The sequence below is a fragment of the Drosophila persimilis genome, unplaced genomic scaffold (genome assembly GCF_003286085.1).
Source record: "Drosophila persimilis strain 14011-0111.01,24,50 unplaced genomic scaffold, DperRS2 tig00000000-arrow-pilon, whole genome shotgun sequence".
Classification (NCBI taxonomy): Eukaryota; Metazoa; Arthropoda; class Insecta; order Diptera; family Drosophilidae; genus Drosophila; species Drosophila persimilis.
The window spans coordinates 17,384,246-17,403,544 of NW_020825288.1; the positions used below are offsets into that span (position 1 = coordinate 17,384,246).

At 43.8% G+C, this 19,299-nt stretch overlaps 1 protein-coding gene across 1 annotated transcript in view; it reads left to right on the plus strand.

Moving 5' to 3' along the window:
• LOC6587807 overlaps positions 1–19,299 on the plus strand; it is a 42,717-nt gene that overhangs the window by 10,357 nt on the left and 13,061 nt on the right. The gene's annotated exons all lie outside the window — the stretch shown is intronic.

Below are 19,299 nucleotides of genomic sequence, written 5' to 3' on the forward strand. Positions count from 1 at the left end.
GAAATAAATGATTACTTTGCACGTCGTGGCAATGAACCTGCCACAGTCCACAGTAGAAACCATCAGCAGGTAATCCCCCCCCCCCTACCATCTCTGGTAAGGAAATTGTTATACGCTAGAGATCCGATAGAGAGGTGGCAGGTTGTGGTTATAGATTCCCAATAAAAAGAACAAACGATTCTAGTGATTATTAGGAATCGAGGTAGACGATAAATCCAGTATCTTTTAGTAAAGAAAAGTCCGCTTTTTGAATCTTAATGACTAGAGACACATTTGAATACTTTTTAGTATCCGATGATCCGATTCCCATAAATTTGGGAATTCTGGTATATAATATCATTAGCTTCGAATCAAAACCCATCCGCGCTCTGTATCTTCCACACGAAATATTCCCTCATTAAAATTTGTATATTTTTTCGATCCCATGCAATATTTTGCGGGCTCTTCTTTTTCGATCATACATGAATGGGCCCCAAGCGCAATGTATTTTTAACTGAAAAATGATAAATAATAAATTTGTAAATGGTTTTTTTTTTTTTTTTTTTTTTTTGTGGCTTTTGTTGGCTTGGAACGGGGGCCGTTCTATTTTTGCTGACTTTTAATAGGCCAACTACAAGCATATATTTTTTTTTTCATGGCTGTCAGCATTTCACCGCCTCCTCCGCCCTCCACTGCCGCCCACTTGACCTGACGACCCATTGAGCAGAGGGGATTTCCCTGGCCCCGCCTCCGCACTCCATTGAGGCAGGGAATTAATTGCCAAAAATCGGACCAGATTTTGCTTGGTTTTTGGTTTTTGTTTGCTAAGGTTTTGGCCAATTTTCATACATTTTGGGGCGAAGATTAAAAGATATTTTTTTGGGGGGAGGCCCTTTGGAAAAATAAGAGGTTTTAAGCCTCTTGTGTTGTGGGGGGGAACCACCTTGCTGAAAATACATGGGAAATACATCTCCAATAAGTAATATTCAAGTTCAAAGGTTAAATCCTGGCGTTTTTGCCGGAGTCCTGGCCATCAAATGTTGCCATAGAGAGGCCGGTACATCAATTAAAATGCCTGTACATTCTGTAGGAGGCTGCACATAAAAGGGATACACAACTATATACCATATACGAGTGTGTGGCCCTCTCATCCAACTGCTCCCCGCACCATGCCCTGCTAATCGGATTAGTAGATACTTTGCTCCCTAATTGGCCTCTCGACAAAAGGGTCAGTATCTCTCTCTCTCTCTCTCTCTCTCTCGAATTTCAATTGATACTCGCTTTTGATTTTGATGGCCATAATTTTGAACAACAGACAGAAATGTTCTGTTGTCAGATACAGATACAGATACAGATACATACAGTAGCTACAGATACATTCGGGAGATTCGTGTTGTTGGGCAAACAAATAATTAACAATTTTGTGCATTTTGTTATTGCTATTGTTCTGCGGCGCTTTCCACAGAATTGTATCTGAGTTTCAGGGCAGGCTTTTCCTTTTCAAATTCAATTCATTGGGCTCTGTTTTAGGTACTAGAACGGGGCCAGACTACGCCCTTAATTTCCTCGAAATCGAACGCCTTGGGGCAGCACAAAAAATTGCAGGAAAAGCTGTCAGAAGGTAGAGGAATATTTCAGGAGAAAAGTTTAAAATGAGACAACTTTCAATGGAAAATATTCGGATTTGTTGGTTAAGTTTGCCTGGACGGAAAGCATCTTTTGTGACTAATTTAATAAACAATTTCTACGAATTTTTAGCAGAATCGATAGGTTCTAATTGAAAGATATTGAATTTATATTTAATTGTTTCTTCCCAAGATCCGATTCTAAAAATCCGACAGTACTCCCTAAAGATTTTGATATTTCTATATACATTCTCATCAATCGATATTCTAATGATTTTGGTGATTTAGGCAAATATTATACCCATCTTTAAGGCAAGCCAGAGCATAGCTTTGTATCTTTAAAATTGTGGATGCCACAGGGGATTTTTTTCATTGGAAATTTTATATTTATTTGATCCAGTCTTGTATCAATGTTGCTTTTCCCCTCAACCCCCCACATCTGCAGATTCCCGTGAATTTTTTGTCAAAAAAAAAAAAAAAAACTGGAAGTTGCCCCTTATCAAGTCCTTGCCAGACATAGGATCTCATTCCTGCTTCGAGTTGATTTCGGGGAAATAATTTATGACTCAATTTATGAATTTTCTCTCTCTCTCTCTCTTTCCCTCTCTCAACTGCTGCTGAATCACACAATTTTCTCGTCCCGTCTTTTAACTAAACATAAAATTGACAAAAATTTGGACTGTCCATGCCAAGGCGGGTGTGTGGCAGACACCTCCTCCTCCCCCCCTCCTTCTGTCTCGCTGAGAAACGTGCAAAAGTCTGAAGGAATTTTCCACCTTCTTCGTTTATGAAATGTCGGAGGAGCCTCAGAGGCAGACGGAGATGGAGACGGAGACGACAAATGAAAGCCAAAAAGGATATGAACATAAACTCCAGACAATAAAATCAAAGTGTTTCGGACAGACAGACGCCAGCAAGGACACCAGACATCAATGGGAGAAAACTCAAAGATTGCCAGTTCTGGCCAAAGGCACTTTGAACATTTTGTACTGCTGCAGAAAACATATTTCGCAATTAGAATTTTCAAATTAAAATGTGATTTAGACACATTTAAAGTCGATAAATATTTTGCTGATTTAAAAAAACATCGAAAAACAATCTATAAACATTAGCAAAAATCCTACTTGTCCTTGGGGCTACTCCTTCTGAATAAATCGAGCTCCCAGATAGGGGATTCTTTTCGGACTTGGTGCGGCAGCGGATGGAGAAGACTGTGACTGGAAAAGAGGGCTACAGGCATTATGGAGTGCAGTAATGGACTTCCAGAGGGACTCCAGAGATGATGTTTGTTTTCTTTTTGAGAACCCCAAGAAGTTCAAACGGAAATCTTGGGATGCCTTCACAGGAAGAACCCCAAAGGCTCTCCTCCATCGAACAGAAGGAGCCTCTAAATGTGTCTTATAGTTTTTGTATTTGTACGTTTATGGAACTTTCATGTAAGGAATAACATTGAAAATATTTGGTTCTAAGCAGAATTCTAGAAAGCCAAAGCTCCTCAACAAATGGGATATCTCTTTCAAAATGTAGGGTTTTTATAGGGATATTTATCCCACCTAAACTAACATTTGAACTTAAGATACCATCGATAAGACCTAACCGATATAACCGGAATTAACCGATATGTAAAGGGCCTAACCGATAAGGAGTTATCGATATGACAGTCGGATTTTAGTTGAACAAAAGTCGGGAGAACACACTTATTAATTGTACCTTTTTTACCGTACTCTTAAAAACGATATTTTATTATAAATCTTCCATTTATGTGGGGTTTGGCAGCGCTTTAATAAGTATCGATCTATCGCTAGGGAAGATATATCGATAGAAGAGGAAGAGTTCGACTTCAGGAGAGAAAAGAAGTGCGGAGAGAACTAAGAAAAAGATACTTATTTGTAACCACTCGCAATTATAAAATAAATACAATACAGTGACGTGTGGAGTTTCTGGAGCGTATTCCTACTCGATTGTAGGGAACTCACGAAGAATATTGAAAATAAACTAGCATCCAGGGGATTCCTAAAGGATAGGTTTGTTGTTCTTTCCATAAGTGTGGTGTGCCATATACCACAAGAGGGATTATCTAGTAAGGTCAGATGTAAAACATCTTTAAGATCTGAGAGTCGTCTTCCATAGCTAAAAACCATCTCTTAGACCTGTAATCCATCTTTGAGATACCATATTTTCATTAAATTTCATGAAAGGTAAGCTTTGGCCAGAGAAAGAGGAATGCGGAAAATGCAAAGCCGTGCTGCATCAATCTCCTTCTCTCCTCCTCTCCTCCTCTCTCTCTCTGTCTTTCCACATCTCCGACTGTTTTGAGGGGCATACCATCTGCAGGGCATATTGTGGTCGTATTTGTACAGGATATGCAATTGCTCTTATTGTTTGTTCATGGAAATATGTAGGCTTGTATCTTGTATCTTTGTGCGTCTGTCATATGGCATTTTGCAATTACTGTGTGTGCGGACTGCAAAAGATACACAAAAAGCACAAGCACACAGATTACGCACCCACAAAAGATACACAGCACACATCGAGCAGCGGATACATGCACAGATAGACGCACCTATAGATACGGGATACAGGGGATAAAGGACTCAACGGATAGAAGTTCATGCAGTGCTCCATCCTCCGCCCCGCCCCCCCGTTGGAGCCCCGAGGTCTGTCTGCGGTTCGTGGCCACAAAAGAGAGAGAGAGAGCTGAATATCCGAATTATTTGCATTTATTTCGAGAGGCCAACATTTAATTAATAACCAACCCCCAACCCCGTTCACACTGGCAGATACACAGATACATGGGAGGACATGTGACACTCGAAAAAAGATACAAAAATAAATATGGAAACCCCAAGACACGCGACTCAATCGAAAAGCCTTTGTTTTTTATTTTTTAGCTGTCGATGAAATGTGAGAGAGAAAATATAAAGAAAAAGAGAGAAGGGAGGAGGGCAATCGAGGGGGGCATGGAGATGGCCATGGCCATGGCCTATGGCCTATGGAAAAGATGGGCCACTTCAGTGTGACAATCTAATTACACGGCTCGATGTGCTTCAAGGAGAGCAGCAATGGAGTGGCATCTAACCAACCGTCCAGCCCATCAGGCAGCTCCCCCCTCCCTCCCATCCTCTGCAACTGCCTTTGATGTCTGGTCTAGTCTGCCTGCCTGCCCCATCAATTGAGTGAATGATTGAATGATTGTTGAAAGGGCTACTGGCACTGCTGCTCCCACGCCCCCACAGTCGAAAGGTTCTTTCAGAAGCAAAAAAAGGAAGAGCCGCCGTTGAGCAAATTCACTCCCTCATTGTCGGGCGGAACACGTAGCGGCCATAAAGCGTACACGTACCAAAAGACCGCCCCCCAATATGCTCCAGGGCCAGGTCCAGGGCCAATCTGTCCAAAGAATAAAACCAAAATAAAATTGTCCATTAAATTGTGTTTTTCATTTCTTGGAAATGTAACATAATCGCCAGGAGGGAGGCGGGCGCCCTGGCTTTTGTAGAAATGGATATGCCCCGCGATTTTCAAAAGCCAACAGAAATGGGGGTGACTTTTAATAAATAGAAAAAACACTTGATTAACTCTTAAAATCGACCATGTAATCCATAAAAACGATAAGTGCCTGAATCCATGTTTAGTGATCGATATTTATCAGCTATCGAAATGATTTGCCACTTCGCTCAAGTTGAAACATATTTTTGAGTCGCTTAAAGAGTTGTGTTCATAAATACTTTGATTTTTCATAGGTTTGTGGTTGTTTCTTCTCAATTTGTAAAGAATATGAGCATTAATCGAATCAGAAATCAGTTGGCTCAATTAATTGAACCACTTATCGATTGTAAGCGATTAAAAACGCTTAATTGTGGAATGAAAAGGTGTTTGCCATTAAATCAAGTATAATTCAATCAAAAGATAATTGAAAGACTGATAATTCAATGACGGAACAAATTGAACGGATGATAAGTCAATGAATGGCAATGATAATTCAATAAATGAAGCCCAATGAAGGGCTATTAAACTGTCATACGAGACATTCCCTGGTGAGGATATGACTTCAAAGGCATAAGGTTCTGTCTATCCAATAAATCTATAAATCTATCTATAGCTTTTAGGCCTAAGCTCCTGCTGGCTGGGGTCCCTTCAAAAATTCATTCGATTGGAAATCGTATCCAAGATATTATATCCTTTTAAACCTTTTTATGCACTTTGACCCTTTTTTCCTTATTGCGGGGAGAGCCATAAAATCCAGTCAATTGCCAGAGGGGAAAGCCCCCACATTCAATTGGCAAAAATTCTCCAGGACATTGGCATTTGATCTCCGGACAGTAATCGGAGAGTTGATTATATTGAATGGCCATTTCGGGGGATTTCCGAGGAGCTCTTTTCGGTCTTTTCAGTCTTTTCGGCCTTTTGACTGTCGCAAATTGTGCGACAATAACAAATTAACGGGAATGTGTGGCAGCCGCCACATGGGGCACTCGTAGGAGTAGAATGGGGGGATGGGTCATGGGTATTACCGTTTACCGTTTCCCGTTGCTCTCCCTCGCACTCTCTCCTTGCCGGACGACCTGTTGTTCATGCAATTTAGACCCTTTTTGTGGCTTTTGTTGGCCAGACAGTCGCCGTCAAAAGTCAGTGGATGGATGGCTCTGGGTTTTAGAGGGGGGGCAAGGGCTCTGCTCTGCTCCCCATGTCGTTCCAGGTTCCGCGTGTGTGTGTCTGTGTGGTGTTCCAGTTCGTTGACTCTCACGTGTGCTCTCACGTAGGTTGTTTTTTTTCCGCTGCTTTTTACGAGTTCTATTCCACTGCTTTACCTCTGCCTTCTACCTGTGTTGTGCCCGTGTCCGTGTGTGTGTGTGTTGTACACGTTTGGCGTTTGTAAATGACAATTTTACCGTTTTGTTGTAGGCCTCTGTCGGTCTGTCGGTCTGTCCGTCTCGCTGTCTGTTTCTGTCTGAAGTGCTTTAGACTGTTGCAAGTGCTGGGGCAGCAATTTGTTTAAGCCGCTTCAGTGTATCTGGATACCCTTTCACGAGGGTATAGGGATTTCTGGGGCACAGAAGCGACGCTCAGAAAAAGAGCTCAAAGGGTATAAGAACAAACGGTGCCTTGGCGAATGCTTTTCCTTCCACTTAATTTTTCTACATCTACTCCACTCGTTTTTTTCCATCTTTTGTGCAGCAAATTTTTGTTATGTCTTTGCTAATGTCAAGTGCAAACAAAAGTTAAACCAAGCAGTCGAAAGAGAAGGAGAAACAAGAAGACTGCTTCTAAACAGAGTGAAACGACAGTAGCAGAAAGAAGCAGTGAAGGAGAGAGGGACCACACTGTTTGGAAGATCAAGCAGTCGCAAGCAGTTTGGCAGAGGAAGCACCAAGAGAGAGCAACCAGCAATAAAAGTTCCGTAACATTTTGTTGTAATCAGCATAATCAAAATAAACTAAAAGCAGTGCAGAGAGAGAGAGTGAGAGTCAGGGTGTTTTGTGGACAGATAATCACACCACAGGTAGTGGGGGAGAGTGTGTGTGTGAAACAGCAAATCTGTTTCAGTTTCGGTCTCAAGTGTCAAGTTATTGCATGTCAAGCAGGTGCTACAAGATGAAACGGGAAACCACAAGCAGAGCAGGGTTCTCGTTCTCACCTCCGCATCTCGTCCTTCCAACCTTGCAACTCATCTGTGCGCTGTCTAGTCGCCTCTCGCTCTCCCACTTGACTGGAGAGTGTGTCTGTGTCTCTCTCTGTATGTGTAATGATGCTTTGAAGAGGCTGCAATACAAATGCAAACACACGTATAACATTTCATAAATAATTTGGATTTAATTAAAACAAAGCAAAGAATGGGGACGATAAAAGGTAGAATCCTAATTGCAGGAGAGAGAACAACTAAACGATGAACATCGGGTATCGTTTAACCGCTACGCGACTGCCAGTAAAGCTCTGCTCAAACGGGGAACATGGAAGAGAGGGACACTCAATCGGCATACCCTCGAATGTCAATGTAATATCGTTGTTGTTGATGTTTTTGGATATTAATATGTTTTCATCTGTTGACCTGTACATATTTATTTATCCATCATCTCTTTCTATCCCACATTTTTATATATTACACAACGTAAAACAAATAAAACCCACAGACGGACAGTCGTATACTTGTATACAGTGGCGGCCAGAGAAAGAGGATACCCATTTGATGGCAGTTTTATTATTCCTAATGCTCAATCACAAGGGAAATTTCCAACAGCAATCGCAAAAACCTTTAAATCGAATGATGTCATTCCCCCCCAGCCACCTGATGCCTAATGTAAACACAGATTTGAGTCTCCTATTTCGTTGTCCCCCACTGTATGATTCACGCCGCTCACACGGCAGGCCAGACTCGGTGTCTGCTTGGTAAGAGAGAGAGAGAGAGAGAGGCAGAGAGCGAGCCAGCGCCAGAGTGTGGGAGAGATTATGTTCATGTGTAAGCGTCTGTATGTGTGTGTGTATGCATTCAAAGGAATTAATTAATGGAGACGGCAGCTGCAGCCGCCGCCGCCGCCGCCGCCGCCGCCGCCGCGATTGTGGAAATGTGAAACAAACTGCAATTGTGCTCATTTTTCAAAGAGAGGGAAAGAGACAGGCGGTTAGAAGAGAGAGCACCAAACTAATTATCTTCGCCATATGTTGAGTGACAGAGAGACGGACAGTCCAGGGAATCCATCCATCCGAATGAAGCAAGTGGAGTGGAAGCTCCCGGGCATTGGGGAGAGTGAGCAGTGGCAATGGGATCTACGGCTCAATGAAACTCTCACATAAACTATAAATAAATGCTGCTGCATTTCGGTGCATGGAAGGGTACACAGGATATAATAATATAATAAATATAATATACCGCTCAATTTAGTTAAAGTTCGAATTAGACAACTTCTCGACTAGCTGTAATTTCCATCTCAAATTTTGTGGTTAATTTATGAGAAGTTTTCGACGTTAACTTTTGATTTGTTTACTGCTTGCTCTCCCTATTTCCCTCCCTCCCGCTTCCTGCATGTCTGTCTGGATGTGCCTTCCATCTTTCTCACTTTAATAAAGTGTTTGCATTTTAATTCCATTTACCAGCCGCCGCCGCCGCCGTCGCCCTTCCAGGGAACTACTAACCAGAGCAGAGCAGTGCAGAGCCCCTGCTGGCACTGCTGCGGGCACTGCTTGGGCTGGGCGGGGCTGGGAGGCGTTGCCAGGCTAAAAATATAATTTCTCATTGCGCTTTAAGCACACTTCACTGCTCTGATGTATGTCAATTAGTCGACAAATTGATTGCGCCGCACTCTGAAGGGAGGAGAGCAGAGCAGGGGGCTATGTTCTTGCATGGAAGCTTGAGGCTTGTGTGTATTTCTGTGGAATGGATTTTATAGAGGTCTGCCCTTAATTTTATTACGAGTATATGCCACACGGAGTTGTGTGTTGAGTTGGTCAATCCCTGTCTCTGTCTCTGTCTCTGTCTCTGTCCCTGCCTCTGTCCCGGTCTCTGGGGTCACCCCTAATGCCCCGTCAATTTTTAACGATTTCATTTGAAAGTTAATTTTAATTGCACTAAGTAGGAAATCTCAATTTCACAGCAATTTCGCATCGGGCCTCTCAATAGTGATTTCGAGTGCAATTTTTCCTCCCTCCCCCCCCTGCCTCCGCGAACCACCGAAATGAACGAACCAGAGAACCAGAAAGATGAGAATGACGCTGATGTTTATTTGAATGGTTTTTGATGTCGGATTTGAGTGAATGGGAAACGACTGATATTCCCGTAACGTTTTTCGATTCAATCAAAATCCCCGCACAACTGAAAATACAAACATTTTCGCAAATCAATGAAATCCGCCCGCTCCAGCAAAAAGCGAACTTTGATGATTCTGTTATCGAAATTGTGGGGCATCTCACTCGCCTGTTATTAACTCAATTACGATTCGGCGGGGGGCTTTACAGAATATCGATGCAAAAATAGCGAACGAACTGCTGTTGTGGGAGGGTGAGTGGGAGTGAGAAGGAACAACCTTTTACATACTTCTATTGTTGGACAGATTAACAGATTTTACACTCGATCTTACTTTATTCGTATTCGTGTAGATTATGGATAGAACAAACATGTGATTGAGTAAATATTCTCTACGTTTTTTAAGCTTTTTGGTACGGAAGAATATAGTAAGGATATCCGGACTTTGTAAGAAGAGTGAATCATCCACCCACCAGTCTTGAAAAATAGATCAAATTTAGATGATCCTCAGAATGTCTGAGAGATACTGTGAAAGGCTGAAAGGCTCTGTTTAGAGGAGGCTATCATCTGGAAGCTCTAGACATGATTTCTTTGTGTAAAGTAAGAGGCTCTGTAGATATTCCCTCTCTCAATTCTGCAGGGACTTCCCCTACAAACAAGGAGATGCTTCATATATCACTATTGTTTCCAAAATTGCTTAAACAAAACAGAATACAACCCAATATTTAATGTGATGGTCTCTCCACTCTTTCCCTCTATTGTTTCGGCCTTCCTAACCTTTCTGCAGCATCATCGTGTGCTTTGATTTGTTGACTCTCATGCGAGAGATTTGTTCTTTGATTTGTGGTTTGTCATTCGATGCTAAAAGATACCTAGATACATTTGTACCTATGCATTCTTAGACTCCTTTATCATACATTTATCAGAGCAAATACCTCAACAAAGAGGAATCTTTTGATGCCATAGCAAAGATATTTGTCAGATAGAAAGATCTATTTTTATTTATAGAAAAGTCTACATAAAGTGTGGATCTAATTAATCAAAGCAGGGAGTTTTCATTCAGAAGAGGAATTGAATCTTCTTTCCAAACGAAATCCAACAAGGCATGATTCTAATAAAGAATACTTATTTTTTTTAACGTTAAAGGTCTTAAGATTGGTTCCTTGTCATAATCTTAAGAGCCTCTGCCACAGAAGAGTATGGGGTTATTACAAAAGGAAATCAAGGTGCGTGTTTCCACATTTATTTTATGCTCTTTTCACACCGCTGTTCAGCGCTTCAGCACTCTCCCTACCTCTCCTTTGTTATTGCCTTTATTCCGAGTAGTTTTTGTTTATTCGTAGTAGAGGGATAAAAGGGAATACCTCTGTAAACAAATGCATGAATGTTAATTGTATTTTGATTGAATGGGGCAAAGGGGGGGGAAGAGGGCTTTGGGCGCCTGTGAAATATGTATTTACTCAAGAATCACAGAAGAGTGTGTGTGTTCACATGGGGAATTGAATCGAATGGTTAGTTAGTCATTTTATTAGCAAAAAGGTTCACCCCTCCACCCCTCTCCCTTTTTATAACAGGATTTTCCCCACCTCTTTTTCTTTTTGTGGACAAAGAATGGAAATTGCTTTTGACAGAAAATTGTAAAAATTGCGGCTTCAGTTTTTTCCGGCAGAAAAAATATGCTACACTCCCTCCCCACCCCCTGTATTCGTCTGTGTGCCCCATTTTTACCCTCATAATATAATCCATAACCATATTTTGATTCATGTCCATTGTTCGCACTGCTTGCTGCCGTTGCTGCTGCCTGCCTGTATTTTTGTTATTGCTGTACTCGACACGAGTCGAATCCAGGGTTGCTTTTTTGTGGATTCGATGCTCTCGCTCTCTTTCTCTCGCTAGTTGTTGCTGCAGTTGGCGGCTGCGCATAAGAGAGCCGCCGCTCTCTGGCTTAAACGCCGCTCTCTCTCTCTCTCTCTCACGATGCTTTAGTGTGCAGGGGGTGGGGGAAGTAGTTTTTGTCGGCTAACCTTTATGTTGTTGTTGTTGTTGTTTTTGATTATTATTATAGCTTATAGCGCCATAAAGTGCCCGCTAGGTGGCGCAGGAAATAGTCGTGACAGGAGGCGTCGAAAAGAGTGAAGAGAGAGGGAGAGAGCAGGGAAATTAAGTTGATGAACTTTGATGGCCCCCCGGGGGTTCCTGTGTGTAAAAATACTACTCCTAGAAGGAGATGGTGAAGGGGAAAGGGGGGGTGGGTGGGGGGGGAGGATGTTCTACCATTATGTTAGATCCCGTTTTGTTTTCTGCATAAATTAATTTGAATATTTTCCCCCTACCCCAACGCTGGTCACATTAAACAGATTGCATTTGCAACTCCCTCCCTCCCGCCCCGTGCGCTATTACCCCCCGCCATTGCCTTATCAGGGTACAGTGCTACCACCTGTTATCACATGTCCTTTCGATGGGGAGATGAGATCCATCTGGCAACGCTGTCGCTGCCCGCAGCCCGCTGCCCGCCCCCCTCTCCGCCGCCGCAGTCTATTTGTACTGGGCCTCTAAGTGATTTTACGTGTTTGGTGCACCGCACACGTCGTCGTCTTCTTCCTTTCCGATTCCGATGCCGATTCGGTTTTTAGTTTCGATTTTTTTTCATGATGGTTTCTACTTGAAGCTCGCTCTCGCTGTCTCGGCTTTCGGCTCGCTCTCGCTCTTGCTTTGCTCTCTCTCTCTCTCTCTCTCGGCTTGTTATTATTGTATTCTGCCAGTGTGACCGCCGCTCTGTTGTTTTTGGTTTTTTCTTTCGGTTTCGAGCGCCCGCCGAGTTTTGTTGTTCTCTCATTCTTGGGGATTCGCGCGCGCGAAGCACAGCCATCACGACACGGCGGATGAGGACACGCAGAAGTGAGCCCCGAAGACAGCGAGAGCCAGTAGAGTCCCCTCGAAATGCTAACGGGATATAAAAATGCCGAGTGCAGTGCGAGGCGCGACTAGTAGTCTTATGTACGTGCCGGGGTCACCCTAAATGATGATTGTCGTCGTCGAATGTCCTTCCGTCGCCCGTCGTCTCGCTCGCACGCTCTTATTAACGGGAATCGAATTAATGGACTGTTTTGCTGGTGTCAACGGGAATAACGGTACCATAAAGTGTTCTGTGTGTGCCTGTGAAAGTGAAAGAAAATAAAAAGAGAAGAGAAGAGCAAAGAGCAAAGAGCAGTGCATTTGCCACTGACTAATGAGCCCTCAAGAAAAGCCAACAAAGTCGAATCCCACGAAAGCGATTTCCATCAATTTGTTGTATCCTTCTTCGACTTCCACTTCCACTTCGTCTTCGGTTTCGGTTTCGTCTTCGTTTTCGTTTTCTTCGCGTAGTGCAGTGCATAAAAAGCAGTCAAAATTTTCACCATTTATCCGCAAATATTTAGTGAGTATCTCGGGAAGATGCCTCTGGCACCCACAAAAACACATACACACCCCCAAACACAGCCGCCCCCCCTGGCACCCCCTCATAACCTCATCAGAGCAGAGAAGAGCGGAAAGAGCACGCGTGCAAATGATGTTTTGGGGCTCCAGAAGTGTAAAGCGCACGTCTTTGGGGCACACACACACACACACACACGCCACGCATAGATACAGATACGGATACACACACTATCAAAACAACAACAACAACGAGAATGAAAGAGAATGACGATGACGACGACGACGACGACGTAAATTGTGAAGAAATGCGCGCTCGTGTGACCCTATAAAAGCTCCCCACCCCCACCCCCGGCCCCCCTCCTTTCGCAGGCAAAAACAAATAGGATATAGATACAAATTTTTTCGTGTGTTTCAACGTTGGTGGGCTTGGGCTTACACGCTCCCATTCGAGGCAGAGCCCTCTTTCCGAGTGGGTGAGAGAGAGAGAGAGAGAGAGCGTGTGTGGATGTGGCCCCGGGGCTAGTGGCAGTAGGTAACCATTAGATACTTGGCCACAGCTGTCGACTGGAGGGACTGGGTGTGATGGGTATCCATTAGATACATTTGATGTTGCCTTCGGGCGTGCGGCTTGTTGCTGGTGTGATTCCAGGGATTGCCCGTTTTATTGCGGCTGTGAAATGTCAAGTGGAACCCCTGAAATTTGGGTTTATGGCTGAGCAAGTGTTCATTACGCTGAATAATGGCTATTCAATTGTCTGCGGTTAGAACTCGACTTTGATTAGTCCCGGAGGCAGGACCGCAGCAAACGCCAAACCGCAGCAGCAGCACAAAGCCACCGCAGAGAGTGCAGCGGCAGTGCAACCACAGCCACAGCCACTGCCACCCTTTTCAATGCCACACGACACTTTAGAGGTCTTCACGGAAATGATTTGGCTTTGAAAACAGCAGGAGAATTTATCCTGGCCACCAAATCAGGGGCAACATCCACAATAAAAACAATGTTAATTATTTGTCGGACGGCAAAACCTGTCGCATGTCTCGGCTTGCGGTCGGAGCACTGAATGAACGTTTCATTTACAACTTTTCCACCATCAAACTGGTTTCATTAACCATTGAGTAGACCCTGTGAAGTGGACTGTGCAAGTTGAAGCCCTGATCTGCTGTCAAGTACTACCTTCTATCGATTGATTTCGTCGCCATGGCTGTCATTTAATGAATATTTAATAGTCTTGCTGCATTTGCCGTAATTGCGATAGACAGGGGGAGACAGAGAGTCTAAGCGAGTAGGCAGGGCAGTAAAATTTGATCAATTAGGGCGATAACAACTCCACTTAGGTAATTGGCAATGGCGGCCCTTGACAGGCCTTTGACACGTCTTCGACTGACAGTAAAAGATTTATTGGATGGATATTTTCCCGCCGTTGAGACAGAAATTCGAAGCAGTAATTAGGTACAACGATTGATACTGGGGATGAGAATTTTCCTTGCTCTTTTTGGAGTAGTTTATTGGAATGTTGTCCCTGAAAAGCACCCCCATCGAGGTAGGATTAATGTCTATAGTATGTGGGGTTCTATTTTCTGCAACTCTTTCTATTTGGTTAGAGGTACATATATTTCATCGCCTCTGAGAGTTTTCCTGCCACAAAGGTAACGCAGATTAAATTAAATCATTTCGGGGGCGATAAAATATCGATAAAGTATGGACACTTATCGAAAGTTTTTATCGCAAAAGATTACAAAGCATTTGGTCTCATTTGTTCTTTGGGAAACAAGGACCTTGCTCCCGCTTCGGATCTCTGTTTTGGTGTAAAATAATGCCTGAAAATTTGTAACCCCACCCACTCCCACTCCCATACCATACGCACACCCCAACATGTGCTCAAAAAGAGACATGAATAAGCTTCCGGTTTCAGTTCTTCTGGAGAGAGAGAGAGAGAGAGAGACGGAGACAGAGACAGCGACAGAGAGACTGTCCTGTCTGGTCACATTTTAATTGCAATTATTGGCCAGTTGGTAGGAGATGGATCTTGTTCAACGAATTATTCAGCATTTAATGACATCCAAACGTGAGGCAGAGACCAGAAGAGATGGGCACACAGAATAAAATAGAACCGAAGGAAGAGGAAGAGCGGGCGGCTGGAGGGTGGAGCACGTTTCCAAGAATGTGCCAAACAATACACAAAGTGCGCACACACACAAATACACATATGCCCCATCTCTCTCTCCCGCTTCCCCATTCAAACGTGCCTCTACCTATCGATTTTTATTTCATTTTTATCCGCCAACCATCACCCCCTCCCCTCTTCACGGGCCACTGTCACTGTCACAGTGCCTCCTCCGCCGCCTCCAGCTCCTCCTCCTCCTCCTCTATAGATCTCTCCCTCTCCTGCTCCCGCTCCCGACTTCCTCTATGTACGAATATGCCTTGGTCTCGGTCCTATCCTGTCCTGTTCAGTTCTTTTCTCTTCTGTTCTGTGCTGTCCTGCCTCTGCTTATTGCTTTTTTTTCCGCACAAACATTTTTTTATGCTTCTACTTATAAACGCGCGAGACGCTGTAGGAGGGGGTGGCGAGGAGATTGGATGCTGCGACGACATATCGCCATAACACCATCAACAGTTCATGCGCCAAAGTAAAGTCGGTGTAGTCCTCCAACCAACTACTTTGCTGCACCCTTTTTTTTTTGGACAGAGGGTATATGCGTTTCACCAAATTCTGGATATGGAAGGCCATAAAGCTTATAGCGATAGAGATGGGATAAGTATAGATGATAAGTCGGTTAAGGCTTGTGAGAGTGAAGAACTCGTCTTTATTCTACTTCTGCGCAAATTCGAGAGATCGAGTGTCGATGTGACCGTATTTTTATGTGCCCGTATCTTTGATATTTTTCTTAGAGTGGATTATTAATCTAAGCTCCTAACACAGATTTTTGTATAGAACATAAAGAGATCTTCCACGAGAGATCTAGATCAAGAATGCGGCACTTTTCCACTGGAGTACCTCCGAGGGTATTTTTATCCACCGTAGGGTATCAAATACCTCGTCACTCCAATCTCGATTCTAGTCTTTGCTTCTTGTTGTTATTGGTCTGATGATGATGATGATGATGATGATGCTGCTACTACACGCCTGCTCCAGCTCCTGCTCCAGGCTCTGGCCTGTCGTTTACTCGGGGTCCTTTTTCGAGTCCGATTCGCGCGCACGGCTGCCATTGTTACAAAATGTGACAATAGAACGAACGGGGCAGAAGCTGAAACAACAGCAACAACAACAACAACAGAATACGTAGGAGAAAAATCCAGAGGAAGGGGTGGACAGGGAGGAGGAGAAGGTGAAGAAGCAGCCAGCCAGAAACAGAATCAACAACAACAATCGCAGGATGAAAATTTCAGGCAAAAAACAAAAATAAAAATGGAATGCAGAAAAAGCTCACCAAAGTAACGAAGTTTATATACCCTTGCCTTAGGAAATATGTTTAATGGAAAAATAAATAAAGCCTTAACTGGTATTCTACAATGATATGCGATCCTTAAGCAAGGAAATCAAGAGACATGTTATTTGAGTTGCATCTATCCTCTGAAATATCATTGTACCCCACTCCCAAAAGGGTATTAAAAACCCGACGATGCAGCATCTCCTACTTAGTGGGAGAGTGAGCGAAAGCGGGTGGCTGGGAGGGATTATGGGTTGGGTGGGCAGGGAGAAGGTGAAAAGGAGTTGCCAGTCAACCAAATAAATGAAACAACAAAGACAAAAACGCACACACAACCAGGCACACGCATACACACACACACACACACTGCCGTCGCCGCCGCCGCCGCATAAAATATGCGAGAGCATACGGTGCTCCCGCTTCCCCCTCCCCTTTAGTGGCCAACGGCAACGATGTTGAGCCTCTCTGGAGTGTCCTCCTATGTGTAGGGGGGGGGGGAACCTCCGAACCTTGCATATAAATAAACTGTTTTTTCGTGCTCTCTGTGAAATGAGATTTACTGGAGCAGAGAGAAGGAGAGGGACCAGCAAAGCAGTGTAGAGTGCGGATGGTTATGAATGTGGATAGATCTCATTAACGCATGATTGAGCTTTCGTTTCATTGAGTATTCACACAAAAACAGATGCACTCAATGGGGATTGTATTTAGTTGGAAAACTTTTAAATCTGGGATACAATTTAGTATTCCATCAAAGCCAATTACCTGCCAAAAGTGCAGGAAAGAGTAAGTGAGTGGGTGGCCACCCAACAAAAAAAGGGACACAAAAAAACACACTTTTGCCACACTAACTTTTGCTTGCACTTTGCATTTTTTGCTTGCTCTCTTTACCTTTGCTGCTGCTGCTGCATCTCCTTTTAGCCAGCACAGCACTCAAATTTTACTGACTTTGACAGGCCCCACAGAGTCAGAGTCTTTTGCTCTCACTCTCTCTCGCTCAGGCACTCGACTAACTGTCAGTGTGGTGTTTGTGTGTGTGTGTGTAAATAGAATTCATCTCGCGACGACACTCCCTCCACACTCCCTCTGCTCACTGGAATGAAATGCAAAATATTACGCGTCACCCGCTCTGTCCCGGCAGGAGCGGAGCTCTCCTACAATGGCGGGCGGCACTCAGACACTCAAGCAAATGGCTACCAAAAAGCAAGCAGTCTCCACTTGCTCATTCCCTTGTAGCCTCCAGCCAGCAAGCATCCATCCACACACACACACACACACACACAACCATTTCAGGCGGCGTCTATCCATGTCAGGCAGCCAAAAGTGCGCTCATCTGTGGCTCTTCTCGGCCCAAAAGTTTTTCGAGTATCTCTGTGCACATCAAGAGTGTATCTGTTTGTCGATTTATCCTTTAGTTGCGCTTTAGTTTTGGTTTTTTCTGTTGTGGGACGAGGGGTAGTCGTTCCGCTCTTGCAGCGCTAGTTGCGTTTGTGGTCTGCCTTTGTGGGAAATTACCATTGGGTCTGCCGTTGCGTCTCTCCTTCACCTCCTCCTCCTTTCACGCTGTTTGTGTCTGTCTCTTCTTTTGCTGTGCTGTAGCCAACTCCCTTTCTTCCTTTCACTCTTTGGCTAACTGTTTAATTAGAGACGAATACAAAAAGGGAGCCTTTTTTGTGTCAAACATATCGATGGCGCATCTCTGCTGCTGCCAGTTGTCTACCATAATTAAGAGACTATTGGATGCCATAAAGCAACAGGGGTGTATGTGTGCTATAATTAGTTTTTAGAGCTTCCTTTTAATTTAATTTAATAATAAATAGAGACTATAATTATTTTGGAAAGAGTCTTTGATGTTGATGGTGGTATTTAAATACTGTTAAATATCGATTCATGCCATAAAAGTGAATCGGTAATCGTAATCGATCCTTGCTCCCAATTAGAGTGTGGCTTGCTGTCTAATTACGTAATTGAAATAGAAATATACTACAAGGAGAAACTGTTAATGTCGGTATTATCCGCACGCCTTAGGTCACTGCATCCCATCTTCTCCATTCAAGCGTCGAGCGAGTGTTCCTCCAAGGTGCCACCGCTCGCACTGCTGTGCTGTTGCTTTTGATTTGGATTTCCTTCCCCATTCGCCATCCTCAATCCTCCCTCCTCTGGCATATTACCAAGGCAACAAACAAAGGGCCAGGCCAGGAATATATCACAGAGAACACAATCTCTTCTTGCTCCTCGAGACGAGGTTGAATGAGGATTGAATGGCGGCTGCCAGCGGGAGGGCAGTCATGCATTAAACGACTGGTGGAGCAGAGGGGAATGGCAGTGGCGCAGTGGCTGTCGTGTAGGCAGATGCACACACAGAAAACACAGTGTGTGTGTGAGAGAGAGAGAAGGGCGCTTGTTAAATTCTTTTGCATTTAGTTTTTGCTGTCGATAATGATGCCGCCGATGGATGATGGCTTCTCTATAGCCCCCCTGTCCAATCCCATCCAATCCTCTGCAACGAAACGAGATGATGTCGATTTTGATGCATGCTTATGTTCGTTTATCCTCCTCTTTGTGCCCCATACCCTTTCCATAAAGTGAGGAAATATTTTCTTAACCGTTTACTTTCAACTATTTTCATGGCCTTTTTACGAGGGTATTCTCGAATTCGAATTGAGTTCTGGGCTGTGTTAGAGCTCTTCTGTTTGCGTATTATATTCAATTTTGTGCTGCTGCGGTTCTTTTGCTTCTGCATCTGCTGCCACATCCTCCTCCTCCTCCTGCCTGGACTCCAGCTGTGGCGGTGCGACGGCATATGCAAATTATTCCTGGGAGCAAAGCAAAGGATAAATTGGAGGAGAACCGAAACTCATTCTCTGTCTGCTTCTGCTTTTGCTTCTACCGCTGCCGCTGCTGTGGCTTCCTCTTTGGCTGGTGGCGGCTGCTCCGTTTAATTCCATTTAGTGGGAAAAAGTCTTAGATTATTGCGCAATATGGTGGAAGGTCACGGAACATATCCAAAATACTAAAAATTCACCTAAACAAAAATACTGCTCATTGCAACGGTTTTTGGCATTATTTTAAGCGCTGTTTTGCCGACGCCGCTGCCACAAATTGAATTAAATG